General features: G+C 42.2%; 1 protein-coding gene across 2 annotated transcripts in view; it reads right to left on the bottom strand.

Moving 5' to 3' along the window:
• Window positions 1–5,779: 5,779 nt before the first annotated feature.
• snx29 (sorting nexin 29) overlaps window positions 5,780–22,554 on the bottom strand; it is a 50,524-nt gene continuing 33,749 nt past the window's right edge. The window contains exon 16 of one of the 2 annotated variants that reach the window (XM_028407499.1): window positions 5,780–5,886. The gene's annotated coding sequence lies outside the window, so the exon portion shown is untranslated. Of the gene's footprint in view, window positions 5,887–9,898; window positions 9,938–22,554 lie in introns of those variants that run through there. The other variant, XM_028407501.1, reaches the window with a different exon arrangement.

Consider the following 22,554-nt stretch of genomic DNA (forward strand, 5'->3'; position numbering starts at 1 on the left):
GGGGGGGGGGGAATAAAAAAAGAAGAAGAAGAAGAAAGAGTGTGTGAGAGAGGACCAATATAGACATCACAAGCTGTGCTGTCCACTCTGAGCTGAGGTGGAAAAAAAAAAAAAACATCCGAAGAGAGAAAGAGAGATGAGTTAAGAAGTGTGAGCACATGAGAGCAGCAGATGGCCAATAGAAAAGGCAAGAAAGACGGGAGTTTTATAGAAAATGCTAAATCTGGCGCTCGGCACAGACGTTACTCTTTGTCAGTGCTGCATCACAGCACGCTCCATGTGCACTTAGATCACACATTTTTTTGGGTTATGTAGTACTTTGAAATGCTACAGTGATGACAACGTTAAAGTACAGTCTGTCAGCTTTAATTTCGGGGTGTTTGCATCACAGGCGGATGAACATTTAAGGAACTAAAGCCCCTCTCTCTCTCTCTCTCTCTCTGTCAGTGAATGCTCTCACGGTCTACGAAAGCCAAAAGTATTTGGACAGATTAGGATTAGGGTTACATTCATAAAGTTGTCACTTTACCATCAGAGGCTAACATTCTAATATACACTGACAGGACCAAGATGGAGGATTAAACAACACTCAGCTGGTAGTTACAGATTGAGGCAACACATGGTAAATGTTTTCACTTAACTGCCACTGATCTACATTTGTTTTGCTAGACAAGCAGCAGCTGTGTGAGAATTACTATTATTATGCAACATCAAATTAGCTGAGTTTGTCCTCAGGTCATTCTAAAATCATGTCCAGATTAGAGACTGCTCACAAAATCTGCAAGAGATCCTTGTAATTTCTGGAAATAAAATGATACATGTGAGCTAAAAATAATCTTTGTGCATCAATGTCCACCAACAACAGCAGTGATGTTTAATTCAATCCCTGACCCCACCCCATTCTGAAGTGTCCTCAGGCGGGACCCCCGACCCAACAAGCAGCAACCTCCAGGGCTGGAAGAGGAAGCATCTAAAACTGCAGTTCCCTCTGCAGTCACTGGGGGCTGACGCCTAAGAGTTAACATTTAAACTCACTTGTGTTAATTATATTAAGCATTGAAATGCTACAAGATTATGGGCGTGGCTGTTTTGTGGGATCAACAGGTGCCACCTCAGATTACTGGCTTCCTACTTCAGAGGCTGGTGTTGGGAGTTCAGGAAGGCTACGCCCACATGGCGACAGCTGGTGCCTCCTGCATGGATTTAATAAAACACAGAAGCTTAGTCTGTAGCCGACACCTCAGCATTGGTGAGTGTATGAGACACCGCTGTAAGCAAGGTAGAAAAGTGGTCTATCATTAAATGAAAGGGTCTGCATGAGGTCTGTGTAACCATCAGGTCAGTTACCTTGTCTTCCTGCAGATGGTGTGGATAAGAACATCATAAAACATCTGTGGAGCCCACAGCTGTCCATGTCCTCATCCACAAAAGGACATATAATCCCGGCCTCAGAGCGAGCTGCACTCAGAAAACTGATTAATCTATCAAATATTAGTCTCCTGCTGCAGAGCTCCAGTCATCTGTATGCTGAAAGTAGCCTTAGACTTTAATATATACGTACTGTATATATTCCAGCTCCATAGTAGCAACATTAAGGTTTAATACTGGTGTGGTGATTTCACTGTGCTAGGTCTTTAATAATTATCCGAAGATGAATAAAATGTCCATAATTGTAAGTGTTACATTAAAATAATTAGTGCATTGTACATTTTCTGTCCTAATCTAGACACAGACATCCTTAAAAAAACAAATTTAATGCTGGAAGAGAAGGCTTTTGTACCCAGAGGATGCCACTTCAAAGCAGCTTCACCTGCATTATTCGGAGGAGAACAGAATGCATTATGCAGTATTTTGGCATTCTGAGGGTCACATTCTCTTCACATTACACGGCAAACACAACAGGCTTTCTACGAGCATATCGGTTCATATTCTTCTGGTTAGAACTGTGTCTCTTCTGAGTCAGAAGCTTGTAATTGCTGCTCTTGTTCTTGATGTTGTTTATGGCTAATTAATGAGTTTGCAGATCAAAGGGAGAATCCCCGATCCCACTGGAAGTTTCCACCAATATATCTTTTTCTATCCTCCAACTGCATCCTCCTTCTGCTCATCAATATAAAAAAATACACTGCACACAAAAAAAACTGTCACAAGGCTCCTAATGCGGTAAGAGTCTGTTTATTTATTGGCTGTGAGTCAGAGAATTTGGGTTAGGATGATCCAGCCTCTGAGCCACAGACAAGTCAGAGTACAGCACTACTGTATGATGTAATGAGCCTCAATCTGAGGTACAAGAAGAAGCCTGATACATCTGTATTATGTCATTCTTAGAGCACTTCCTGATGACTTATATTCACAGGACAGCGCTGCTCCTTCTAGACTGGGTCACTGATCGTCCATTCAAGGATCGTCAACAGGATTCACCTGCAATGTGATGTCATCTATTCAGACAAATATCAACTGGCTGAATCAGTCGTTCTGCTAAAAAACAGGCCTGATTGTAACACAAATCACTTTAAAGCTCCTGAAAGCGTGACGAGTAAAACATTCAATTCTGTGCCTAAACAACCAACATCGACGCTAAAACAACAACAACAGAAAAAATCATTCTGTTCTTTATTTAGTTATTAAAAGCTCAGAGTCAATGTGCTTCATCAAAAGAGTCTGGGTGTGCTTTCATCAGATATTTGATTTGCAGCCCTGCAAGTGTCGAATGTAAAAGAAATGCCCAAGTCGCTCCTGTTCAGCATATAACGCATACTGTTGAGGCCAAACCTAGTTAGGCCGCGTTGAGTCAAATCATCAAATGATGTGCCGAAGGCAGCTGGACAGTTCTCAAAATGCTGAGGAGCTGTGCCTCACTGCCTCCTGTTTTTTAATCTTTTAGCATCTGTGTTTTTTACTGACTCAGAATGTGAGTCTGCACAGTCTGTGTCAGATGTATCTGACACAGACAGAATCTACACAATTTACTGTTATTTCTGATCCTGTCTTGAACAAAATGTTCATTGTTTGTGAGTTCATAAATCACCAATTGACTTAAGTGATGTTTTAGTTGTTTAATTAAGTTGTTTTACCGGAACATCTAAATTATGAACATCTCATTGTCTTTTATTATCATCAAGGTGCTGCTGAGGTTGGTGCTGGCGTAAACACCTTCCTGTGAGAGCGGCAATAAATGCATGTAAAGTCTGCAGAACTTGTTACCACGGTGGCCATAAAGGATGACAAAGGAGCACATTAAACAGGGTCCATTTTAAACCAGACCATAATAGAACCCTGCCTGCATTCTGCAGACGCTTTAAAGGGCAGCAGTGGCTCAGTGGTAGAGCAGGGTTGACCAATAACCGGAAGGTTGGTGGTTCAATCCCAACTCCTCCCTAGTCATTGTTGTGTGTCCTTGGGCAAGGCACTTTACCTGCACTGCCTCCAGTGCACTTACTGATGTGGCGCTCCGTGCTGGTCATTGTATGACACTGCTTGGCAGCAGCCTTAAGCAATTTCCCTCTGGGATTATTTAAGTATTTAAAATAAAAATACAAAATCCAGGTGACTCTATGCTCCTCTTCATTTTGATTTAAAACCAGGTCTGATTTATTTATTACAGACAGAGCATATTGCTCAGTAAAGATGGACAACATGCCTCTACAGAAACCTTCAGCCTGACACCAACAGCCTGCCTGCTCTGATAAGAGGATGTGTTACATCAGCCTTTCAACCTTTTTCCCTTTTCAGTCGAGACTCCCAGATCAATGTCACACAGAAGCCTCAGCAGACATATACATTTGTTTTTATTACGCACAATAAAGATGCAAATTAAAATTCTGAGGTCTTTCTCCTCCCAGTTGCTGCGCATCTTTCCTCTTTGTGTTTTTTTTCTCTCTCTTTGCATCTGTCTCTCAAACGTTGTTGTTCACTTCAAACAAGCAAACACACACGTCTACATGCATGAACTCATGAAGCATCTGGTACAGCAGACAGGCGAAGAAAACACGAGAAGCTATGAGATTCCATCAAAGGTAACAAATAGATGCTTTCTACCCAAGTCACTGTCAACCAGGTTGGTTATAAAAAGGTTGATGTGGAAGCTCAGACAGGTGACAGTCAGTCAGAGAGCTGACAGACAGTCACCTCCTACGAACAACTTCCAAAATAACCCCACTTCTACAACTGTGAAAACGTCATAGGCAGCACCAGGAATGAGCAATCAAGCATTGACATTTTACTTTGTTGTGCTGTATATATGTCATGGAGGAGGCCTGCACACAGCAGAACATTAGAAGTGATAAGGTAAAACTAAACAGCTTGTTGTCTTCTGTCTGAAGAAGCAGAAATCTAGCTTCAAAAACCACAATAATTTCTTCGACTTTTATGTTTCAGCAGCAGCTGAATATCACCCTGTACATCACACGGGTTTGCTCAGATTTATTCTCCATTTAAAGGGATGACAAGAACAAAAAGACAGAAGATGCAGCAAGAAAAGAGACAAAAACTCATTCAAATATGAACAAAATCATCAACATTCTTAAATAACAACCCAAGCTGGCCACAAACACTTAACTAATTTAGAGTCCTGTCTGTTATTTACTCGACTCTGGCAGGCCTGTATGTATCCAACAAGGCTTGATGTGACATTTGCTAAAATCAATACGTTGGCTGGTCAGATTAGGTTTCAATAATTGAAGTCATACAATCTCTAATACTCCATGTCTACACACTGTGACGCTTTATTATATTAGAAGCCATGCTCCTTCTTTGAATATTATGGTAAGTCTTATTAAAGCGGACTGTTGACAGCGCTGATGGTGAACAATAACAAGAGCACCCTGTATGTCCTGTTAGCTTCAACATCCCTCCTGTTCTGCCATCATTAGCCAAAGAGCGAGCACGGGGCTCAGTGCTGCTGCCACTTTCACATTTAACATACATCCACGAGACAACTCATTACCTAACAAAGACAAGTAACACATCTACATTCCACATGACAGGACTATTTATATGACACACTCGAGGTCGTCTGGCTCGGGACCAAGAGAGTCCATGGAGCCGTTGTGTGGCACACATATCTTTCAGGCTAGCGCTGAATGCCCCGACTGAGACAGACAGCCAAGCAAATGAACAAATAAATAAGTAAACACTATTGAAAATGCACAATACATGTATGAGCATAAATAAGTGAAAACAAAACACATTATTTCTTATAAAAGAAATATAAAACCACATGTTAATTATTCATGTAGACACACATGGCAATTCCCATTACGATGTACACTCCTCACTGGGAGTGGCGCCTCTGCGGTAAATCTAACAACAAACTGGACACAAGTCTGATCATCATTTAGGCAGCAATACACAGCATAATGCTTCTTCTCCTTCGTACAATACACCTTTTATAGAAGTGGTTAGGAAAGAGTTCTTCCACTACACAACTTCAAACAACCTGAAAAACCTGCAACTTTTGCAGACGACTGAAATCTGGCACTCAGGAACGTCTAGACTGAAGACTCAACGTCCTCTTTGAAGCAAGAAGCAACCAGGTTGAAACAGACTACAAATGAGCTGCGTCCAAACTCAGGGGCTGTTCTTTAAAGGCCACAAACAACAAGTGTTATTAAATGAGACTGTCAGATGTCACAATGCATCACTCCTGTTGCCTAGCAACGTTGACAGCTTTATAAGAAATTTCAGTTGACGCTATATTTACTGAGGGATGGATCAGGGGGAAGAAGATCACTTGAAGCTAAGCTAACCACCTGTTGGAGTAAACGGTGACATTACTCACCTCGATCAGTTTGCGTTCGTAACTGGCGGCGAGCTCCTCGATGTCACCCATGAACTTATTCTGCGGGACGGGAAGCTGTTCTTCACTCGACCGCAGCACTGACAGGGCTGCAAGAGAAGGAGCGAGAGAGAGGCCGCGTTCACAAAGAGATGCACGGAGTGAGGAAAAACTCTTTTCACATCCAATTATAAACAGTGGGTTTCTACCAATTATGCACATTGGGTGTTGTGGTGAATTGTGACACCTGCGGCTGTCTGATGCTTTTGTTTCAGCAGCCAGAGAACAATGCAGAGCAAGCAGCACATCCATATAATATACACATTCCCCGACATAAACCTCCATTTTATTTAATGAATGCCGCACACTGAGGACGATACTATCAAACTAAATACATATAATCATGTGTGAAAAGGCATACAAACTCACACCTACCTACTCATACTAGTAAGTAGGTACACTGTATTGTTTTTATACGCATGCACTCACACAGATTTTTCTCTTTCTGGGAAAACCTCTCCATCTCCTTCTCCAAACATCACCTGTTTTACTTCCTGAGTTGCACAACTGTAGCTCGCTAACTGGCTAAAGTCATCACAACAGAGCCTGAAGCACATATATACATCAACTAATCCAGTTCTCTCAGTGCAGAGCGGCAGAACTTCAGCAGAAGTCAGAGCTTTGTATCTTTTTTTTCTTTTTACAGGAGGTGGGTGTAAGATGGATTGTTTTTTCACCTCAACAGAAGCAAATTAACACCATTATTTCACCGCCACCACACACAGCTAACACCTAGACAACACACTGAGGCTGGGAGAGGAGAGAGAGAGATGAGATGAGCGAGTGAAAACAAAGAGAGAGAGAACTTAAGCATGTGCAAAGGCTTCACAGAGCTCAAACAAACTTGTGGCGATGGCTCTTAGGGGAGAGCTTTTAGAAAAATATACAGCTAGATTGCCATTAGACAGAGTGAACCCCCAGCAAGTGTCTGAATGTCTAGACATATAGTGAGGCAGATATTGATGGAGGAGACCAGCTTGTTGTTCCGAATAGAGGGGACCACGGGGAGAAAAGCTGCTGAGAATCACAGGCAGGTATACGGGCGGTGACGAATAAAAGCCAGCCTGGCAGACTGCAGAAAGGTTTTCCACATCACATAACCAGAATGTGTGTCTATTTATTCGTCTGAATATCTCAAGAAATGTTTGCATCTCATGAGTTTGACTCCAATGTCAGGTATTGATTGAAATTACAGCTCTGAAAGGAGACAGATATTCAAACTGTGCTTCTTTCTGAGCCTTTCAGCCAAAACTATAAAGGGAAATTCTTTCTTCAAGCACGACTCTGCCCTTTGAGAAGAATTGGATCAATAATATCTGCATGGCTGCTGGCTTTGAGTGAGTAAAGGTGCATACAGGGCTTTGAACAATATAACTAACTGTATGGGGTTACATTAATGAGTTACTTCTCTCATTGTGTGATGCTGCAATATCAAGTTGCCAATGTCCGCTTGCTCCGTGGCGCCCTGTTGATTACCGTCATTCACTCTTTATTGCACACACACACACACACACACAAGGAAATAAAATATCTACATACTGTAAAAATACTTCCCTACTGAGAGAGGAATCCAAGAAGACACACACTCAAAATAATGGGAGCACCCGCACAAAGACAACAAACAAGCACACACACACAAAGCAGAGGAGTGCTGACGGTTGCTCTCACGGTGCCAATTTGCCTCCGTGCTGACTTTTTTTTCTTCTTTTAAGTTGTATTTCTGTCACATTGATAGGCTCTTAATAATGAAAAATACACAGGGTGGGTGTGTGGGCGAACGATGGTAAGGGTGGGAATGGTGGGGGAGAGCTGGAGGGGGGAGGTTTGGGGGGGTGAACACAGATGTTTCTGACTCTAGGAAATTGTGCAGACAGCTGGTCTGAAATAACAACAACTAAGTGAGCAACAGACCCAGCAGCTGCATGCATGTGATGTGCATGTGTGTGTCCTGCAGCAGCATATCAACAGAAAGAGCAGCATACACACTAAAGAATGTTTACTGGTGTGTGTGTGTGTGTGCGTTGTACTGTCCCATTTGCAGTGCATCTCTGGAGACATCTCTCTCTAATGATCACGGTGTGTGAGACAATAAGTCACTTTTTAGTGGGGCGGTCCACTGAGAGACGGACAGGCGGGCCAGAGCGGACTGAATGTTCAAATGAATAACATTCAGAAACACGGTACAGTGAAGCTGAGGCTTTGCTTCAGTGGCTGTTCGCAATGTTTTCCGCTTTGATTTCCCTTACTGACTGTAAAACTGCTTTCAGATACAAAGCCAATACGTGTTTACTGGGGAACAAACAGGCAACTCACAAGAGATCACTGGGGACTGACAACACAGGCGTTCTCTGAATAACTGGGGTATCGTGCCTGAATGTGGAGCCATTATCATTACTGTTATTAATCTTCTAATTACCAGCTAATGCCTTCGCATATACCGCATGTGAGTCGGCACACATAGGGACACTGGTGTGTGTGTGTGTGCAGCCAAGCATCACACCGTCCCTCTCATAAACAAACTGACATGTATGCAAACAATGCAGGAACATTCAGACAGAAGCCTGGTCTATTTTCAGCCAGACACAATGCATGTAGACTCAGACTGCGTGTGATATGTATTCATGGTTAATTCAAGCAGGAATAATTGATATGGAGAGTAGATTAAAACTGTAAAGTTCAAGTAAGGCTGTGTTGCAAAATACAAAATGTTAAGATACAAGTATCTCTACACCTGTATGTATGGATATCAACAGCTGCTGCTGCTGCTGTCTGCAGGTCAAGACAGCCAGAGAAAGGTTCAAGCACAGAATAAACCATGGGTGAGACGTTTCACCTCTTGGAGGGACGATACATATGAGAGACAAGCGGCCTTTGAGACATCACATATAGAAGCATCTTTGTACGCACAGCCTCAGAAATCTGACATAAAGACTGATCTGACCCCTGTGTGAAATCAAGAAAACCCTGAAACGTCCCCCTTTTCCACAGTGGGAGCTCTGACGGGCCGATAATAACATCTGTGCCAGCAGTGGGGAAAGCGAAGGCTGACACACTCCACTAATGCTCCTCCGTGCATTAGCATTGAGGGGACGTGGCTGTGCATCGACGACCCCCAGGCACACAGCAAGGCTGAAGAACAAACAAACGTCCATCCTGCTGCAGCCGAGCCGGAGCGAAGCTGCTAAATAAAACATGTGCAGAGCTCCCACCACAATAGGACTAATGCGCAATCAAGTGGAGCGCTCCTTGTAATGCCGTAACAGCACAAACCCGCGGCGCTCACACCACTGTGAAATTGGGGCTCCTCTGAATCTCGTCTTCCATATCTTATCTTCTTATGAAATTGCTCCATCCCTCCCAGCTCCTGCCTCCCCCCCTCCTTTGTTCTTTCTGTTTTTGCGCCTGTAACTTTCTTTCATCTCCTTTCACTTAAAAAACATGTCCTTGTTTTTTTGGAGTCCCCCTCCTCTACGTAGTATTAATTTGGTTTCTTTTTTCCTTCCACACTTTCTGCTCATTTATTCCACCTTCATTCATCCTTTCTTACCTAAAGTACCTTTAATGTCCTCACTCCCATTCACGCTCCCCTTCTCTGCCTTTCTTTCATCTTTCCCTTTTCACCCCCTCTCTTAATCAATCATTCATTGTCATTCAATTTAACTTGACAGCACACTGTTGTCCCGTAACACTAATCATGCATGTTGTTAAGGCCGGCTGCATCCAGTAGTCATGCATTGGATACAAAGATGATTAAACCACGTGCACACACCTGCAGACCAGCACAAAAGACACAGAGCAAACTGTTAAGCTTCATCTGTTTTTCATTATAAAACTACAAGATCAAAAAAGGGGAAAAAAAATGTCCTCATGTCTTGCTCCACTGACGATAACATGCCTCCCCCTCGACTTGCACAAACAAAAGTTGAGTTAATCATGCAGTCAGGCCGTGTATTGTGGATGGGCTGGCTAGGGAGCAGGCAAGCAGCTGACTGAGTTAATTAATGAGCGCTAATCAAAAGCAATCTTCTTTCAATTTCTAATCGTTCATAGTTCATTTCTCACCGTTCCCCCCCTTCTTCAGATAAGCCTTTGTGCATCAGTCTATGCGAGACAGAAAAGACAGAGGAGAGGAGAGTTCAGGCCGTCTTGCTTCTGTTACACGGGACAAATGGGGCAAGATTTTCATTCACACACACATGAGAGGCAGAAGGTGTGGAAAACGCCATTCTCCTCGCTCTGATGGCTCCAATCAGCGCTGCTCTGTGCCGACCAGCGCTGATCACGAGTGGAGAGACCAACAACACCCTGATCACACCCGTGTGCACGAAAACCCACACTTTGTCTCCAGCTTTCCTGGTGGTATTAAAAGGATCCTCTCCAATTATAAGGCGAAAAGATCCAGATAGCGGGGGAGCGGCGCCTTCTGGTTTGAGCTTAGTAAGGGATTTCACTTGAACAAAGAGCGGCAAGAAATGTGAACAAGTGACAAAATGTTCTGACATGGGCTGAATCAGGGACTCGGATCAAACATATACATGTGCAGGGTTCAAGTGATAGTCTCCAGTATGCTAATATTAAAACTTATATTCAGTGTGTGTTATTAAAAAAAGGCACATATGCCCTCAAATCCATCATTTTAATTGTGTGGCTTGAGTTTTTTTTCTTTTGGAGAAAACTCCAGTCACAGCAAACCACAGCCGCCTTTCAGCCTTGTGTCACACAGAAGAAGGAGCCAAGCAGGTGAAAGTACTTTTCTTCAGTCCCAGTACATCCTTTTTTGACAGCCTACACCAGGTCACAGATGTTTTCCCATCGAAATTCAGCTCTGAAGAATATCATGGTTTACACTTATTGATTAAGACTTTTCCGTTGACCTGCAGCCTTAACACAACTTTCCAAATCTAATCTAATAGTGTCATATTTCTGGTAAAAAGCCTGAGAGCACAGGTCAGTCAATCAAACCCAACACAATCCCAACAAGCTGTTTATTGTGTATGTCCACCACAGACTGTATGAACTGTATGTAAACTGTATGAAAGGCTAACCCCTCACTGAAAAACATATGTGCATATATCAGTACTGGCGGTGGTAACTGGCCAAAATGAGTTTGATCACATTGTCATATCAGATATTAGACAAACAAAAAAAATTAAAAAAAATATTTTGCATCCCTAAAACACTTAAAGGTAGGGTAGGAGATTTCATTCTGATGAACTTTTTGTTAAATTAGTGTAACTTCTCTTTACAATCCGATAGCAACCAATTAGTTCAGCAGTTTCGCTTTAAAACGAAGAATATTAATCATCTGTGGAAGCTATAAAACGCTAAAAACATCAGCCAATCCTACAAGGCGCCCCCTGCGTGTATAGTTAACTGGTTGTCACTCTCTTCCTGCTCTGCGTGCATCAGAGAGGTAGGTGCATGATGGCCGAAGTCACAGACTGGTTGGGAGGCATGGCTTCTGGGTGAACTCCGAGAGAACGGGGGCGTGTGTTTACTTTCAAAATCTGGCTGACTCTCACTGAGTTTTCAAAATCTCCTACCCTACCTTTAAACAGTAATTGCAAAAGCTAAAAAACTTCTAGTGAAATTTCAGCAGATTATCAGCCATAGTCACACAAAAACTATTTTTTGCTCCAGGAATTAACCGAGAATCCGAAAATGTTGTTGTTTTACGTCTGACAACAAACTCCTTCAATCGCTGTTAACTGCGATGACCCAATTCAGCTGCCAGGATCAATAAAGTTCATCTGACGCTTAAGATGACGATTAAATCTGATTATGTTACACTGGGGGTTATAATGAGAGCTTCAGTCTGAAATCCAACTGCAGATGTCCGCAGCAATACTGATCAAATCAGCAGTCTGATTGTTTGGACAAGCAACATAATCCCAGTAAGCCCGTTGGTGTGACCTGGACAAGCTGCTCCCTGATTTTTGCATTCAGCACTCGTCCATGTTTCGACAAGGTTCAGTTGGTGTTTCAGCTCTCTTATATTATTATTAGAGTCATGCATGTGCCAACGCAACTCTGTAAATGGGATCAGAAGAGCAGCCATATGTTTTGAACACATGTTCCGTCGGGATTACGTTTCTAATCTGCTGTAAACATCTTTACCTCCTGTGTGTGTGTGTTTTCTGCTCAACACAGCATGTCCTGTGGTTGTAATTACTTGCATTATCTTCAAAGTCCCCATTTGCTTTATTCTTGGCTTCTATTCTTTACTTCTGCCACGACCCAGTTTCACCGCAGGGATTATTAAAATTTCATTTTATCATCTGCTCTAATCTGAGGTCCTCGGCTTCTCTTTAGCCTCCACACCTCTCGGCATTACGTGAACATTCGCTGAGGTTACATGCATGTAAGCAGCGTGCAACACTGAGTGATAAAGATACGAGGATTGGGGGGGGGGGGGGGGCATTGCTCATGTAGAAGGAGGGAGGTGATCAATATTTGGATTATACATGTAGCGGAAGGGCTTAATAAATATTTATAGAAAATGTAATCATAAATTCTCATAGGCTGGGTGAGAACAAAAATTGGATTGCGGTGTGCATGTGTCACGGTGTGAAACACATGTCACACACACACACACACAGGCTTAACAACACAAACACTGAATCCTAAACAGCACAGCTCCAACTCTGCAGTGAAAAATCTCATTTAACTAAATTAAACTTTTTTTTCCAGTCACTGCATACTTAGTACCTGGACGTGCTTACATTTCCACAGAGGAGGAACTCAAGTTGTGTCAAAACATTGCCTGAAGCACAGAAATAAGCATTTTTGTTAAGGTGGTCCACACTTATGACACTAAAATGACAGTGAACTCCAACTTAGGCAAAGAAATCTTGAAAATTTTGTATTTTTTTTCCAAACGTTCAGCCGATTTCACTTTGACTGCTAACACGAGATGTGATTTAATAACGTCTGGTGTTTACATGTAACCTGTCGCAGGCAGGTGGTTTGTTGCACAGAACCATGTGGGCCGCCGTCCTTGGAGACCTTCAGAAGACACACGGCGAAACATTCGTCGGTGGCCTAAAACGTCAATCACAAGCTGACAAGTCTACATGCAGGAACAGCCGTGTGACAACGACGTATTTGTCTTCATTAAGGGCTAATTTTCTGACATATAACCTCATTATTTGTTATGTTCAGACATCCAGAGTTTGAGCTAAAAACAAACCAGTAAAAAGCCGTCAGGTTGAACAGTAGCCCTGTGCAGCGGTTTGAAGATTCAATCTGTTTGGGTCAGTCAGGGTTCATATGTGGAATATTCAGGATTATAATAGGAATATGTAAATGGTATATTGGTATATGTATTTACACACCTCACCCAAAGCTCTCAACGATTTGTCACATGACTATTATGGTCCAAAACTGATCAAAGGAACAATGTCTGCAGTAAATTCATTGAATGCAGGTAAATCTTCATAGCAGGGATGGTTTTTTTCTCATTTTATTTAAACCTCTCTCCCAAAATTGTCCTGGAGAATCAAATAACGGAAGAAGAAAGAAGCATTGTGGGGGGTGGGGGGTTGAATTTAGGTTTCAGCACAGCACGCCCCGAGCCATCCCACAAACAAGGTAAGAGGTAGTAACAGCAGCTTCAGGAGAGCGATTATCGCTTCTTATCCTGGCACATTGAAGTGAATGTTCTGTTTAAAATTCACATTATCTTAAAAATTTGGAAGAATCAGCTTCCAGTAAATCTTTGATCTGACAGTGTTTCACTTGTGTTATAGCCAAAAGGAGTATCTTTGTATCTGCTGTCAGTGTGTGCTGTGAATGTATGTCACTGTACACTGAAGGATGGGAGAGGTGCCTGAGACTGTGTGTGTGTGTGTGTGTGTGTGTGTGTGTGTGTGTGTGTGTGTTTTGAGCGCATGAAAGAAGAAAACCTAATTATTCCTGTGATCAAAGCAATTATTAGAAGAAAAAAAAAAAAACTCTGACCCAAAAACGTCTCAGCTGGAAAGCATCACAGCTCAATCTGCTGCAACCTATTAAAAGAGTTATTAGGCATTCACGGCGCGACTCACAAGACTCTCATGCGTGACAAAATTCGCACATTTACAGAACCGACTGCATGCAAAATGTGGACTGTGTTACTTAAAACAATACTCACATACAGACTGATCACCCATTTACTTACAAAGTGACTGACAAACACACTGCATGCACCCATTTCAGTGCACACATCCTGCACTGTGCAGGCATTTCTGATAAGTTGTGCATTAAATATTCTATACGCCTGCACATCTGCGTATATATATTCATACGTAGATGACATCCACTGTTTCGGGTGTAGACAACTCAGCAAAAACCCTCAACAACAGCACAACCATTAAAGTCGGCTTTTACGTGTACTGTAGATAATGTGTTCATACAGAAAGTACAGTCGAATACATTAATACGTTTTCTCTTAATGCATAATGCAGCCAGTGACCTACAATAAGCAGACCTGATTCAAATTGAGGGGAGTGCAACGAGAACTGGAATAAAATATGAATAATAATGTCATTTAAAGTGTGAAGGTGACCTTGAGTCACATTCAGGTTTCTTTATTGATTGTTTTTTCCTCTTTACCTTTAAGGAAGGAAATATTGTGCAAAAATATCAACTGCAGGTGTTCCCGACTTATTTTAGTTCAAAGCTGTTGTCTCTCCAACACTTGAAATACAAAAACGTAATGTAGACATGAGCTATTAAAGGTAGGGTAGGAGATTTTGAAAACTCAGTGAGAGTCGGCCAGATTTTGAAAGTAAACACACGCCCCTTTCTCTCTGCGCTCACCCCGAAGCCACGCCTCCCAACCACATGGACGCGCATTACCTGAAGACGAGCTGCGGTCTGTGACTTCGGCCATCATGCACGTACCTCTCTGGTGCGCGCAGAGCAGGGAGAGAGTGACAACCAGCCAATACTCCGTGCAGGGTCCACCCGGAGGATTGGCTGATGTTTTTAGCGTTTTATAGCTTCCACAGATGATTAATATTCTTCGTTTTAATGCGAAACTAATTGGTTGCTATCGGATTGTAAAGAGAAGTTACACTAATTTAACAAAAAGTGCATCAGAATGAAATCTCCTACCCTACCTTTAAAGAAGATGACCATGAATTTTAAACATAACACTCCAATCACTTACTTTTGTCCATCATCAAATTACTGATTCTGCCACTGCCAATGATCACATGTGGAGATCAACAGATTCCCAATTATACACACACTGATGTGGGTGAATAAAACAAAAAAAAACCTGAATTAATGATCACATTTGTGCATCCATACAGACCTAGGTGGTCTGTAGCCTTAGGTCTTTCTCCAGCTTGAGATAACACCAATAAACCAATCCTAAATGTGTCAAAGCTTTCAATTTGTTAATATTGCTCTTTGTTTTTGGAGTACCTCTTTAAAACTTTATCTCAGTCGATAAAGGAGGAGCTCCTTGCTCGAATTTTCATTTCCAGAAAGTCACACTCGGTGTTACGTGTTTTCAGCATGATATAAAAATGTGTTTTTGACCCATGTTCCACTTCAGAAAAGGACAGCACTACAGTAATGTCTGGTTGTTGATTCTATGGAAAGGTGAGGGACCAGGTTCAAACCATTTCTGAAGTTAAACTAGGCAAACACTCCTTCTAATAGGAACCACAAATCAACACGCTGTGAGCTGTTTTTAAATTCTCTAAACCCTTGACTTCAAATATTTATGACTGAATTATCCATGAGGCCTTTTACTGAGTACTATGTGCAGCATTCAAAACATCCTCCTGTGTTGTCTGCCTTGTCAATAATAATTAACATGTCCACTCCCATGACAACATCACTTTCTTACTTCCTGCTAAGCCTGCCCTCTTAAAGCAGCAAGCTGCACGCTTTGAGAGTTACTGACATGTATAAATACATACAATCACACCGGGTGATGTCCTGGCATAATTTATTCTTCATTCAGTCTCCAAGTCACAGAGTGCTTCTAACAAACCCAAACATCTCAGAGTAAATACCTTTCATTTCCATGGCAAGAAGAGTGGCTTTTTCATCATTTTCCTCGGAGCTCTGTACGTCTCCCATGAATAACAAATAGAGCGGGCTTTACAGACACACACACACACGCACATCTTCTTTAGGTTAACTATTTTCAGTCGCCAGAGACATCAGTGGAAAATTTCAAGGATTAATCACATCAGTCAGAGTCTGTCACTCTGGTCCTCTCTTTGTTCTGACAGGAGACAAAACACAGATGTCTGCACAGCCAAACTTTAAAGCACAAACAAAGAAACTTTGAGAGCAGCTTTGCTTTTAAGATTTAAAGAAACATCTCGCAGAAAGTGCTGCGAGTGGGCTTTTACTTTCTTCCTCAGCAAACTTCTAAGAAGAACTAAACCTAAATTTACTTACAGTGTGTGACTGGAGAACAAAAATAAGTGTGATTCCTGAGAAAACGATGATTTAATCGATGCATATCTTAACACTAAAAGGACGCTAAAAACATGCTGTCAAAGGTGGAATTAGACTTGGAAATCAAGGTGATGCTGAAAATGCTCTTACTGGTGTTTATATGAGAGCTCGAAGTACTTTTCCAATTGAAGACAGAAGCCAGATGTTAGTGTGTAAAACATGAGCCAAGGCACATTTAACCACATTGCTCCAAAGAGCCAGCATCAGATCCAGGTCTGCTTACACTAATCTGGTTTTTCAGTTCTACAGTTCCCCTCATAAGAACTTGATTCATTCAAGGTGATCACAGACACACACAGCAGTATACACATTGGGTGCAGCCTGCATCCTGGTGTAAGTAAGAGCAGGGTGATTTGGACCAAAGGTAAACATGATCATTTCGTCTCTGTAATCTGACTTCAGAGCTGTTTCCGCATCAGCCGTCAGGCTCTCAGTGCCTCTCTCACCTTTCCCGCCATGCTGCTCAGCAGCTTTACTAATTGACTGCCATTTTAGAAAGTCAATCTAATTGCTTTTTGGTTATTGTGTTAATAGCCCGGCGTTAAAGGAGCACCTGCGCTGCAAACTTCCAACCTAATCACAGACGCCATTCCTCCGCAGTGGCTCTGGCTGTTTGGAGCCACCTACTGATCATTTAAGGCTGTTGATTAATGAGTGATGTCACGGGGGTCAAATTAACAGCCGCTCTACAGCTGAAGCACAATTAGAACCTCAGCACAGGAAGCACAGACGATACTAAAAAAAAAACTGTCACTCTTGTCTCTTAACAATAAAGTCAAGGTGCCCTTAGTCCAAGAAAATAAAACCATCGAGCTTGTACTGCATCTGAAAGCTTCAGTGAATGAGCTGTGTGTCCTCAGTCAGGCTTTCCTGCTTACATAAAGGCTAAAATACAAGAAGGATGGAAAAGAAGTGAGCAGTTTCAATTCTGGTTGCTTTGCTTTCACTATACAAACAGTGAAGGCGAGTAGTGACAAGAAGACAAATGTTAGTTGAAATGCAATGAGGAAAATAAATACCATACATCTGCAAGAGGAAAAAAAAGTAGCTATGCAACCAGAAAACATCTCACCCTGACATTTACAGGTGTACACCGGCTGAGTTCCCCAATCACTTAAAAGGCAACACGGAGCCATAGTAACAAATGAGCACGTCTAGCCATCCTGTCTGCTATGGATCGCTGCCCAAACATGCATGGAGGTAACAGTTTCTGCTGCAGTTCTACTGACTCAAGCACTAAAAAGAGGGGAGGAAAATGGTGAATAATGTTAAGGGAGGGACTGTCAGACGATGTAAGCACACGGGCTTAACAGTGATAAACAACTGGCATCATGGCAGAAGAGGAATACACAAGTCAGGGCCTGATGAATCTGCAGTAGAGGCCAGAGGAGGCTGCCAATCATCTCAGTGATTGCCTCATTTGTTGAGAGCAGTTATTCTAATGTCTCAAAATTAATATGTTAATGATCTGTTGATGTGTAGGCCCTGCATGAAGTACTTTTAATGAGGAAACAGCAAAGGTGCCCCAGGAAGGTTTATTAAAACAAGAGGAGAAGAGTAGATCTTCTTGTAGGTGTTTGAGATGAGCAAAAGGGAGACCGGCGCCCTGTGCTCTGGTTTTTGTACACCCGGAGGGGAGGAAGTGGGAGGAAGAAGTAGGAGGGAGGGAGGGATACAAGCGTGGCAGAATGAGCATTAAGAATTGATGTTCCCATCTGAGAGGAGAGGAGAGGAGAGGAGAGGAGAGGAGAGGAGAGGAGAGGAGAGGAGAGGAGAGGAGAGGAGATGAAATCTGTCCTGTCTCTTCATTGCAAATATGAAGACGGAGGGAGGGGAGCAGGGGGACAGGGCTACTGCAACCTATTAGAAAGTATAATTTAGACATTTCCTATTTTAGAGCTGAGGGGGGACGGTGGCAGAGGGAGGCCACAGACAGACAGAAAGATGTGAAAGACAGAGCAGAGTGAGAGATAACGAGAAAGAGGAGACAGTGAGTCGACAGAGGTTGTTATCAGGATCAGCAGAGGTCTTTGATTCTGATGCTATCAGTGGGACGTTATGAGGGTAAACAGGAAAGGCAGTGTAAAAAAGTGAGTCTATAGACAAAAGACAGAAAACAATCTAACAGTGTTGGTGAACCTCACTAACACAGATCCACTCCTAAATCAAAGAGAAGTGAGTCCTGAAAGGTTTTCTTGTTTGCTTTACTTCCTTACAGGTGGAGTGATCCAATCCACTTGCTGTTACAGTCAGTGAATATCTCTGCATGGTTCAGTAGATGCGCTGGTTCTCTGGGTGTGTTCGCAAAACCAAACCTGTGTTTATACCCAGGGAGTGATCCATGCAAGAGTACACCAGCCAACCAAGGCAACAGAGGGCATTAGTGCAGAAGAAGAGAGAAGGAACGGAGGAAGTATAGAAGATAAAAAAGAAGAAAAGACAGAAGATGCTAACCAGCTGAACTCTCTAATTCAGACCTATGTTTCCATGGTAACAATTTAGTTTACTCAAATTACCAAGTGAAGGATTAACTCTATTCCTAATCATTGCAAAGGTTATTTTATCAAAAATCAAGTTTTTTTTTTAAAATAAACTGTATGACTGTCACTTTCATCCAGACACTGGAACTACTTTTATTCCTCCTAACACTTTTATAAAAGCACAAAATGCTGGTCTTGCTGCTTTTGGTGCTTTTCCATTATGAATGAGCACATGTTAGAGACCACTGGCTGCATATGAGCCTCAGGAACAAAAGGCTGTCTCATTGGAGGGGCTCAAGTTAAAGGACAAAAAGAGGGGGCGCATTCACACCAGACAGGGTGTGAGCATGTGTCGGTAGTGCTTGTTAACGCACAAACCCTCCTCCAGTGTGACCCTATCAACAGGTTCACGTCAGTGCCTCAGCCAAGGAGCGCAGGAAAAAACAGAAGGCAGAGTTTTTCCTTTGTCCTTTCTTCACAGTTCCTAACTAGCATCATTATTCAAAGCCTTCACCGAATCAATGATGTAGTGTGGTGTTACGCTGGCTCGCTGAGTGAGGTCAGGCCATGCCAGAGCGGAGCAAGATGTCTTTCCAAACTATTTAACAGTGTACATCTCATTTCCTAGCAGGCCATTACAGTAAATCTACATTATGGAGTGCTGTCAGTGTATGTCTGCCTCTCCTCACACACATTACAAAACGCTGGAGACTCATGGACACACTGCCATCTATGGGTAAAAGATATAGGCCTGAGGGTGAGCTGATGGATCCACAGTACAAAGGGAGACTGGCCCGGTAATGGACAGTCACAGGTTTTAGTCTCACCACTTACAACACAGCAAGGAAGGAAACAGGAAGTGGAGCTTTCTACTGCTAAGGGACCTGCAGCAAAAAGAAAAATAATTCCAAACCTTCAGCTAAAACATAACCAAGCAACCAAGACATACAACAATCCCAAAATGCATGAGGTTACAGTAACAGTGAGGCATTTTTTAGGCCCTTCAATCTGACTCACACTGCTGCAAGACATTTACTTAACCGCTGTCCGTGGTGCTGAATCTGGAGAGCCGCTTCGTTGTTATTAAGATTTGCACTGCAGGGCTGAAATAATACATGCAGACTCAACAGAGCACCAAGCTGCACTTTTCAATTTTTTTTATTTCACTCATACATGTCTGAGGCCAGTTTAGTTCTACATGTCCATTTAACTGTGTGTGAATAAAAACCCTCAATAATACATGTGCTGCATGACTTATGACTCACGACACATAAAAATGATTCAACAGAACCTGAGACATCTTTGTTTTTAGTGAACTTAGAATTTCAAAACATGATAGCTCGATTACCCACAATGCAATGTAATATAGGTAAAGTATTTGGAGAATCCTGCCATGAGCTTAATGTGAAGGAGTGTGAGCGTATCACTATGTTGTGTGCTCAGAGTGTCAAAGGTCTTCAAATCAACTCAATAACGGCACAAAGATGAGTCACGTCGAAGGAAAAAAATGTAACACTCGTGATCACACAATGGCTTCCAGCAATATCTCCACTTTCCATTCCCGCTAAAGCACTGCATACTGACACAAGTTGAAGACTCCCAACTTCCCAAGTTCCTACACAAACGCTAACAAATGCATACGTTATTTAATCAATATGAGAGCCAATTACTCAGGAGATGAGGGTGCTATTACACACTGAAGTTCAGACATAGCTAATCACTGGAGGTGACATCCAGTTTCAATCAGCACCACCTGCTCCTCACTCATTGCTCTTGAAAACAAGCGTGCCGTGGTGGATTTTGTTTGCGTAAACTTTTCACCTTCACCTTCAGTGTGTGTGTGTGTGTGTGTGTGTGTGTGTCTCTGACTCTTTCATAATCACAGACCGGCTCAGTGCGCTGTAGCTAATAAGTTCTGACACCAAAAGTTGTCAAAGTTTATTAGATGGCCTTTAATCAGCGTAACGTATCTGCAAACATCCGAGCTCTTTCTTTCTTTGTTGAGCCTAATCAGCAGAGCCGCCCCGCAGAAAACAGATGGGGGGGAGAAGCAGAGCTTGTCTGAGCTGTTGTGGTGAAGTGAAAATGACCCCCGCCTGCATTACGCTGAAGATTTTCCAACAACACAGAAGCACAGCAGATCACCTGTCTAGTCCCTGACATATGCAAAAGCCATCATTAAGCAGTGAACTTCCAGGAAGTAGTCTGATGTAAACAGCTTCCCCCAAAACATCCTGACACTTTTTTTCCCATATTCATATTTACACAACCTGACAAAAAAAAACACAGCACTTCAGAAGCTTTTCACACACACAGTGGATAAAGGGGATGAGGAGTGGAGCAAAAACACTCTAAAGTGTACTTTTGTGTTATCTTTTCCCCCCTCCCTACCCACCTCCATTATATTCAGTTGAGTCACGGCCGACATTCGCCGCTATATCTGAACGGTGAAAAGTCTGTGAGCTGCTCAAATATACATACAGCCTCTTATTTATATCTCCACATACACTCTGCATTAGCGTGGATTATTAATGCAACAAGACGGGCGGCTAGGTGAGAATAAACGTGAGAGAGTAAAGATGAGAGATGGAGGAACAAAATGTAAAGAGAGAACGAGTGACAAAAGCAGGAGGACTGGTGCCAGCATTTAATATTTCAATCACAGATTGAGCTGCTATGAAAATGCTTTTGATCCAGACTCCAAAGGACTTTTACAAAAAAAGCATTTCTTTGAGTTGGTCACCAAGGGAGAAAGTCCAAAAAAATTCTGAAGGAGAAGAAAAAAAAAAACATTTTTCTCTACTAGGTGTAGTTTCTGCAAGCGAGTTATCTCCATTATGTTGTAGAAAGTTCTGTTTTGTGTCGGGCTTGACATGAATTTCACATTCTGAGTGATGAAACATGTTCATTTTTGGGACTTGGTTAAATCACGTAATTTTCAGAATGTTAGTGGGAGCATTTGGAGTACAATGCCATCAACGTTTCACATTAATAAACCCGAAGTTGGAACATCTCATGTCGCATGGAGCTTTTAAGCCTGAACAGCTTAAAAACAATAAAAAAGCTAAAGCACAGGGTGAGGTACTGGCACAATTCATCTGAAGAGGACAGAACATCCCCTTCTGATGAGCTAAGCTAAGAATGTTAGCAGCTAGCTGAATACTCTACCTGTTTTGCTTTACAGTGTTACAGTAATTTAGATTTTCGATGGGGTTTTTTGCATGAAAAAGTGCACTAAGGTATTATAATCTAGGAATTCGGCTCGGCTAGCAGCAGGATGGTCAGGTAATACCTCCAAAATGTAGTCAAATACAAATATCTGGTGTCATTTAAAGGCATTGTTGCTGCAGTGTAACAACCAGCAGTATTGCCCTGTGGGTTAAGGCACCATGAAAACCCTAAGAGAAAAGTCTGCATATGTTATATTTTGATTACTACACTCTCTTCACTATATCTGTAAAGCAACTGAAAAAGGATCATTTGCATGTGTATGAATATGTTACCACAGATGATGTAAGGCCAGGTTGCTGAGCAAATTGAAATTCCATTTTTACTAAACCCAAAAATATATGGATTTAATTGTGAAGCTAAAAACAAACAGTGGATTAAATTAATCCCATAACCCCCATCTCTAAAGCTCTAAACTAATATTGCAATCAGACATAAGCCAAGACAGAAATTATGTTCATCTCAAGAAAAGTAGAATTTATTCAGATCTGATCACAGCACATGAATCCTGGACGTGTCTCTTTAGCAGATCTTGGGTGCATCCAC

Source organism: Parambassis ranga, chromosome 6, assembly GCF_900634625.1.
Source record: "Parambassis ranga chromosome 6, fParRan2.1, whole genome shotgun sequence".
NCBI lineage: Eukaryota > Metazoa > Chordata > Actinopteri > Ambassidae > Parambassis > Parambassis ranga.